This window comes from Echinops telfairi, unplaced genomic scaffold, assembly GCF_000313985.2.
Source record: "Echinops telfairi isolate 266 unplaced genomic scaffold, ASM31398v2 ScPeMD7_7423;HRSCAF=8461, whole genome shotgun sequence".
In the NCBI taxonomy this organism is placed as follows: domain Eukaryota; kingdom Metazoa; phylum Chordata; class Mammalia; order Afrosoricida; family Tenrecidae; genus Echinops; species Echinops telfairi.
In genome coordinates, this window is record NW_022111323.1 from 1,834,719 (window position 1) to 1,843,868 (window position 9,150).

A 9,150-nucleotide genomic window follows, 5' to 3' on the forward strand; every position below is an offset into this window, starting at 1 on the left:
TGTTTATCTTCAAGCCTTTAAGACCTCAGATGCTATATCTTTTGATAGCCGGGCACCATCAGCTTTCTTCACCACCTTTGCTTATGCACATGTTTACTCATTAACACAACTACAACTTGCCATGGTCTCCAAGTTTGCTTTGGATTATTTTATTCATACCAAATGAATACTTATCACTTCCACCAAAATAATTTATTTATTATGATTTTGTCTAGATTGAGGTACCTTAGTATTTTTCGCCATATTAAGTGAGTGACATTTTGATATCTCAGTTGCTTTCCCATTCCCACTCAATGTGCTACTATGTAAAGATGTTATTAATAAAATATTAGGATTGATTAAACTGTCCATCCATAAGCCATTGGATAAATTTGTCATTCTGTCTTTAAAGGATTGTAAGCAACATTGAGCGTATTGATGTCAAAAGGCAACCATAACTTATGGTTATTTACTAAAACACACTGGCAAAAGTTATCCAAGATCCAATTTGTGGTTTACTAAGTGAAAGATATTTATGCTTACCTTTACACAGAACACTTCCAAAATAATACACCAACTCTTGGGATTGGAGAAATGTTTTATCTGTATATTACCTTCTTACTGTTTGGAAACTTTACTGTGAGCATAAATTTTATAACAATATTTTTAATAAAGAAGAAAATCAAGAGATGTTATATATCTTCCCCCCCACACACACTATCACTATTTTCTTCCAATGAAAAAGAAAAATCATTTAACCATAGATGTGTAATAGGCAAGAGTCCTTAGAACCACTGAGTGAACTTGACCTAAATTTATAATTAATTGTGACTGTTCTCTTCAATCCCACTCATTTTGATTTTGATACTATGTCAACTTTGTCACTTTTCAAAGCTATGCTTGAAAAAAGAAGTGCTCAGATATTTTTCTGGTAAATTTCAATCACAATACTGCCTCTACTTGCCAATGTTAACAAAATTCACATTATGTAAAGATTATGGCTTTTAAAACCCTGAGTGGCAGCTTTAATATGTTATATGGTATTTCTTTGAGTTGGAATTGACTCAATGGGTATATATCTCACACATTGAGCTGTTCATTAATCTATAATGAAGTGGAGGGAACTATAAGACACATTTAATAATTTGTCATTTACATTCAGAGAATGGGGATATGCATTTATCGAAGGCTGTCAATCCAAGAAGGGGAAAACTAGCATTTGGGAAGCAGGGAAAGAAGAGAATTTTCGAGGATTTGAAGATGTCCTTATGATCTAAGAACATAATGTGAATCTTGTGAACTTTGACATGCACTGGAAAAAATACTGAATTTCGTGCTAGGGTTATTTCCTCTGGGCATGCCAATGTTCACAAAATTCACATTATGTCCTCTTTTTCATGCCTCCCAAATATTTGATTTATTTGGCCCCTATTGATTACAGGTTAAAAAATAAACTGCTTATCACTGAACAATATTATTTCCTTTTTAAGTTTGTTTTTAACAATTTTGTTGTCACTTTATTCACATGTCATAGAATTCAATAATTCTACCATATAAGAATAATTGTACAATTGTCACCATAGTCAATTCTAAAACATTCTCTTCTTCCTTAAACTCATCACTATTCATGTAATTACTTTTTTCTAATTCAAACAAAAATATACGACAAAGAGTCTCCAATTATCAACTTCTACTTGTATAATTCAGTACCATTGCTTATGTTCTTCATGTTGTACAACCATTTTTTGATATCCTTTTCCAAATTATTTCATTTATGTTAACATAAACTTAATAACCCCTAAGCAACAACTCTTTTCTCTTTCACTCATGGTAACATGGGTGATCTCTTCTTTATTCACATGTCATGCACTACCATGGCTAAATTGCTTCAAAAATGAGTTGTATATGCGTCATCATAATCAAATCTAGTGCTCCCTCCCGCTTTCTGCATTCATTGTTTGCTCCCCAAATCCTCTCACCTTCCCCATCTCCCACCCCTCTTCCACCTCTCTGATAAATTTATGCAACAGTAATTGTCTGTATGCATCTACTCCTGTGCTCCATAAACTGGGAAACTCAACAGAAACAATAAACAACAAAAACAAAATAAAATGGCAAAGAGAAAATAATAATAATAATATAAAGATTAAAAATAAATAACAAGAATGAAAAAAAATCACCATCAATATTTTAAAGGCCAGAGAAGGAATTTTTGTCATGGAACAAGCAAGAAATATGTGAGCCTAGAACAAATTTAGGTCCAGTCAAGAGGGAGGTCAACTGAACAAGTGTCAAATTACACCATATTTGATCCACCTCAATCATGTTTACTATTTTTCTCATGGTAAAGTTGTTCAAGTCCCTTGCGTGTGGATAGAGTGGAGCCACCCAGCTTAATCTGACTAGATACTCTGCAGACGGATTTTGGGTTCCCACTGTCTTCCATAGCTACAAGTTGATGTTCACAACTTAAGCTCTGATACTTTTCCCTTCATCATATTTGGATTTTGTTATTGTCATCTTTGAATAACACAGGCTGGTGTGGTTCTTCTGTGTGTTGACTCCTCATTTAGATGACTTCTTCTTTGAGTAAGCTTTTAAGACCCCAGACACTATTCCAATTGATGGACAGGCACCATTTGCTTTCTTCACCACAGTTTGCTGTACCGTTATCTTCAGAGATCATTTCATGAAGGCTAGTATTGAGCAGAGCCATGTTACAGAACTAACTGTTGTTGGATTGGGGCTAGCGTTAAGTGGGAGCCAAGAATCCATCTGCTTCTCCATGAGTTATAAATGACTCTGGTTTACTTTGGTGAACTTAGGTGAAGACAAAAACCAAAACCCATAAGATCGTCAACAATAAAAACAACAACAAAATGTAGTAAAACAAAAGAATAAAGAAATAACAACAACAAAAACATTATCAATCATTTATTGCCCTGGGGTATAAGGTGATTGCATTGATAACATCAATAATTTTTTCCAATGACACAGAACTCAATACACTGTCGATATAAGGAATCAATGTGAGTACAGTCCAACAGTGAATGGCAACTCATGAGTTATTGCTCTGCACAGATCCATCTCCCAATCAATTGAGGTCTGTTTACACTGAGCATTGGGAGTGGTGCCAGGGGAAAACTTCCTGTATCAATTCTTACAAGTGAAAATCCCTGTCCAACAGATCAACACCTGCCATATCAATGCAAGGGGATTATAGAAGCACTAAATGTATGGTGATTCTGGATACCTTTCCATTGGACACCTACTGAGTCAGGCGTCCCACCTAAAATCCAATGTCTGTCACTTCCACAGTCACAGGGCAGTCACCTACTGCTTCCTCTCCCATCAGAGTACCCAAGTACTCAGTCCAAGTGTACATGCAGCTTCAAGGCAGAGCTCAGTTTATTCATTCAGCTCCCTACATTGAGTTCCAATGGTGTGGCTCCTGGGACATGCAAGGACAGCATCCAAGGTCATCATGGTGCTTAGTCCATGGCATGGTTCACCAATGGTTGAATAGAAACACATTCATAGTGTCTACCAAGAAACATCTTATCTATTGCCCCCTAGGTTCCCTACAAGCATTGTTTAGCATCCTTTCCTGATGTGAAGTTTCCCCTCCCCATTCACCCATCATATCAGTGCCCCCTCAGAAATGTAGACATTACCCTTCCCTGGTCTTGACTTGATGAACAATAGTATTTTCATTGTCTGGACACCCAGTCTCCATTTTCACTTCTTCCTACGTTATACTTAGCACTCCATCATGATACCTCTTGACCTCCTAGAGTGACCTTATCCCCTGTTAAAATCCTGTGTACTCCTTTAAGACTCAGCTCAAATATAGCTATTCTGTCAAACATTTCTACTTCTTCCTTGGACCTAGGCAGAACTCAAGCTTTTATCTCTATAGCTCCCATAGTAAGCATTTTTTTCCCATTAGGCGAGCATCAAGTAACCTGCTCTGGGTTAGTGCACCCAAGGAAGTTGCCTGGGAAGTTTCTCTTTGGTCACAGTGAATTTTTTTAAAAACACAGTTTTGCTCAAACCTCCTTTTATGTGATGGCGAATTTAAGAAAACAGTGTTCCACTGTGAACTTTTGTTTCCTGCTATGGAAAAATGCCACAGAAACTGTTGTGATGTTGAGCAAAGCTTATAAGACAGGGTTATGGGAAAAAAAACTCAAGTGTACGAGTGGTTTTCTTGTTTCAAAAAAGGTGAAATGCCAATTGAAGGCAAACCTCAGTTCTGGACGTATGTCAACTTCCCAAATGGACAAAATTGTTGACTTGTAGTTCATGTGGAGTTTGTTCTACCAGGGAAGACTGTTAGTCAAGCTATTTAGAGGTTCTCAAAAGATAGCATACACCAAAGAACAAAAAACATCATTGTGTGACCACCTTCCCCACATAAACGCTGAAGACGAATATGTGCATAAGTAAGTGAGGTGAAGAAGGCTGATGGTGCCCGGCTATCGAGACCTATAGTGTCTGGGGACTTAAAGGTTTGAAAGTAAACAAGCGGCCATCTAGCCCAGAAGCAACAAAGCCCACATGGAAGCAGCATACCAACATGTGTGATCATGAAGGGCCGAAGGGACCAGGCTTCAAACACCAAAGGCGAGGGGAAAAATCATATCATCGTCAATGAGGGTGGTGCGTGATGGGGACCCAATATCCATCTCTAGACAACTGGACATACCTTGCAGAGGGGTAGTGGGGAGGAGAAGAGTCATTTAGGGTTCAGTAGCAATAATGAAACCCACAACCTTCCTCTAGTTCTTAAACGCTTCCTCCCCCCAACTACCAGGGCCCCAATTCTGCCTTGCAAACCTGGTTAGACCAGAGGATGCACAGTGGTACAGATGGAAATTGGAAACGCAGGGAATCTAGGATCGATGAACCCCTCAGGACCAGGGGAGAAAATGGCGATACCAGGAGGGAAGTGGGGCGTAGAAAGGGGGAATTGATCACAGGGATCTACATATAACCTCCTCTCTGCGGGATGGGCAGCAGAGGGATGGGTGAAGGGAGACGCCGGGCAGTGTAATATAAGATATAATAATAATTTATAAATTATTAAGGGTTCATAGGGGAGGGGGGAGTGGGAAGGGAGGAGGAGGGGAAAAAAGGAAAATGAGCTGATTCCGGGAACCCAAGAGGAAAGCGAATTTTGAGAATGATGAGGGCAACAAATGTATAGGTGTGCTTTACACAATTGATCTATGTATTGTGATGAATTGTATGAGCCCAATAAAATGATTAAATTAAAAAAAAAGAATTTAGCAAGAAAAAAAAAAGATAGCGTACCAGTGTGTGACCAAAAAGCCTGATTTGTGGCAGACAGGGGACTGGTTTTGAAACCACGACAATGCACCTGCTCACGCAGCCATCTCAGTGCACGGGTTTTGGGTTTTTTTTTTGGCAAAAAGCCTGGCTCTTTTATCCCACTCACCTTACTCACCTGATCTCGCTCCATGTGACTTCTTTTTGTTTCCGTGAATGAAAAGGGACATAAAAGAACAGCAATTTGGCGATGTACAAGAGGTAAAAGAAAAAACAAGGGAACCATCCAAATAGATGAGTTTGAAAAATGTTTCCAAGAATGGTGTCACAGATTTGACAAATGTATTAAGTGCAATGGAAAGTATTTTGAAGGTGATAAGGTTGTTTTGTAAAAAAAATTAAATGCATAGCATGGAAAAAAAATTTGTCTTTTTTGTTGGACCCCCTTGCTTATATGCTAATTGAGCACTAGAGAACAGTGTCTCTCTTTGATTCCTCTCTATGCCCTTTGAATTTGTCGTCATCATAAAATAAAGGAACTGTATAGTACTAAGCATCAGGCATATTTCAGTAACACCTTACACATATTCACTATTTTAATTCTCACACAATCACCTTATGAAATAAGTACTACTTTTTCTCCATATGTTCCATATAAGAACAACTGATGCACAGTTGAAGTTAAGAATCTTGTCCATGAAATTTGTGGAACCAGGTTGTAGAATCCTTGTTCTTAAACCACTACTTTCTAATACTGCTGGCAAAGGATTGCGGCTTAATAGACACTTCATAAGTATTTTTAGAATTAAATAGACCTGCTTTGGTATGTAGGTTAAGGCTTTTGTGTATTAGCTTTGGTACTACATCCCCAGGTATTTCAGTTTCTTTATGTAATCCAAACTCTTAAGAAAAGCAGGAGTCAGAAAGCTGTGTTTTAGCTAAGTATATGCATTTTCTTATATGAAGAAGAATGTGGCATCAAGATTGAAGGGAGGCTTATTCACAACCTGTAAGATGCAGATGACAAAACCTTGTTTGCTGAAAGTGAGAAGGACTTGATGTACTTGCTGATGAAGGACATGGATTGCATCCTTCATTATGGGTTACAATTCAAAGTAATAAGATCAAAGTCCTCACAACTAAAGCAATAGGTAACATCATGATAAATGGAAACAATATTGAAGTTGCCAAGGATTTTATCTTGCTTGTATCCACAATCTATGCTCATGGAAGCAGCAGTCAAGAGCTTAAAAAACAAATTGCATTAGGTAAATATACTGCACAAAATCTCTTTAAATTATTGAAAAACAAGGATGTTACTTTGATGTCTAAGGTCATCCTGGCCCCTGCCTTGGTGTTTTCAATTGCCTCATATGCATGTGAAAGTTGGGCATTGAATAAAGAACACCAAAGAGGTATGGATGCAATCGAAGTGTAGTGCTGGAGAAGAATATTGAAAATACCATGGACGAACTGTTTTGTCTTGGGAAAAATATGGCCAGAGTATTCCTTAGAGGCAAAGATGGCAAAATTTAGACTTCTATATTTTGGACATGTTGCCATGAGAGATTAGTCCCTGGAGAAGGATATCATGTTTAGTAAAGTATAGTGGCAATGAAAAAGAGGAATGACTTCAGGGAGATGGCTGACACATTGGCTTCGTCAATGGACTCAGGTATGGGAACAATTGTGAGGATGTCACAGGACTAGAAGTGTTTTGTTCTGAAGTGCATAGGGTAACTTTGGGTCGGAACTGGTTCAATGATATCTCACAACAACAATGGATCTTTTCTGTACTTTCATTTCTTCATACTTGTATATCAAACTTCACGAAGAATTATAACTTCATAAGACTGTGGTGAACATGCAACAAAATTACAAATGTGAAAGCCCCCAGCACTGTACCTCACAGATCCATATCCCAATCTATGATTATGAATTTTCCTTTCCCTCTCTAAATATTATGAAGGGAAGGCCCTGACTAGTGAAAGTCAGCTGGGAGAGGGGACAAGTAAATATGAGGAGTTACATGTGATGTAGATCTTTAGAAACATATAGTGAAGATAATTGCAAACATTATTAATGTAATTAATATTATTGTATTATACACACAAAATGTTGAAATGGCTATTTTCACATGCACACACAAATGCAAATCAAAAAGGTTTTTACTAGTGCCCTAGTTCATATGTATTTGGGCTTATTCTAAGAAAAATGTGTTTAAACATGTCTATGATGCTAGTGGATGGCTGCAGATAAGTTCTCCAAATAATACACTCTCAGTCTCATTAGGGCATCTTCCAAAAAGATCCAATCAAAACAATGTACCTGATGAAGCAAAAATGATTTAAACTGCTATTCCTGGTATCCTTTGTCTACATTGACCACCCTTGCCATTTAGGAGCCAGCAAAATAAGGCAGGCAGACTATCAAAAGACAAACAGACATTAAAATAAGCATTGAGAAACCATGCATATTAAAGACCTTCCACAAAGCAAGAAATATGTGCCTATTTCTCGTCTTCACTTTCTTTTTTGCTAGACTTATCACAGAGAGGCAAGGATTTCATAATTTAAATTCCTGATAATATTTTTTCACTAGTTAGCTTTCACAGAGTTCTGTAAACTGATTTAGTACATAAACCTACCAAACATAAAGCCGGAATGGTTTTTGGGTTCTATCCCTTCAGTGTATTGAACAAGGACTCTGGGACAGCCATGTAGTGAATGCTTTTATATGGCTCTTCTAGCCATAGTCTTTGTTACTCCCACCAAATGACTTTTTCCTGGTGGATATGGATAAGAAGTTTGGAGAAGATATTAATAGAATTATATGATTCAAATGTGAGTTATTTTTAACAGAGCTAAGTGTGATTGTCATTCTGCTGGGTATAAAATGATTCATTTCAGAAGGGGTGGTGGGTGGAAGAGGTTGAAGTGGAGTGTGTCCACTGGGCCCTGAAATCCCTGTGCTTTGAGTCATGTGTTACTCTGAGTACACCAGAGAAACAAATTCATATACACTCATATGTGTATAAGAAAGAGGTTTATACACAAGAGCAAATGAATATTGAGAAAATATCCCAGCCCAGTCCAGATCAAGTCCGAAAGTCTGATATTAGCCCATATGTCTGATACCAATCTATAAAGTCCTCTCAGATTCATGAAGCACATGCAATGATGAAAAATACAGGAAAATCGCAGGCCAGTGGGTGGAAAGTCTTGTGGATCCAGTGGTGATGTAAGAATTTCAATGCTGATAGGGGTCTCCACATGGCTACTCTGGCTCTAGAGCTCTAGCATAGCTCCTTGTGTCTTGTCAGCAAACATGTCTCATAGGGACATGTTATCTCCTTAGCACCTCCAAATGAGGTCATCAAGCTGTGACCTGATTGACAGGCTAAATTCCACCCCATTCACTCTTAAGACTCTCAAATTTACAACAGATTATGTAATTAACCCAAACCGTCCTAATCCAGAATACAGATATGACACTAGAAAAGTGACAAAGGAATGGCAGTATCACAACCAAGAACCATAGCCTGAGACAGAACAGTGGACTTCCCAGTAAGTAAGTAAAGATTAATGTCTTTCGGCAGGACGCTTGCTTGACCAGTGGGGTGTTTCCAGCTACTTAATTTGAAGAGTTAGGTTTGCTGACCCACAGAGCTATAACTGAGTGCCTGCAGCCTGGGGCATATTGTGGAGTGGTGTACTTTGAGTATTTATTTATTTATTTATTTTTTCTGATTCATAGTTCCCTTTTATGAAGTTTTTTTTTGTTTGTTTGTTTTTTAACATTTTATTAGGGGCTCATACAACTGTTATCCCAATCCATACACACATCAATTGTGTAAAGCGTATTTGTACATCATTTCTC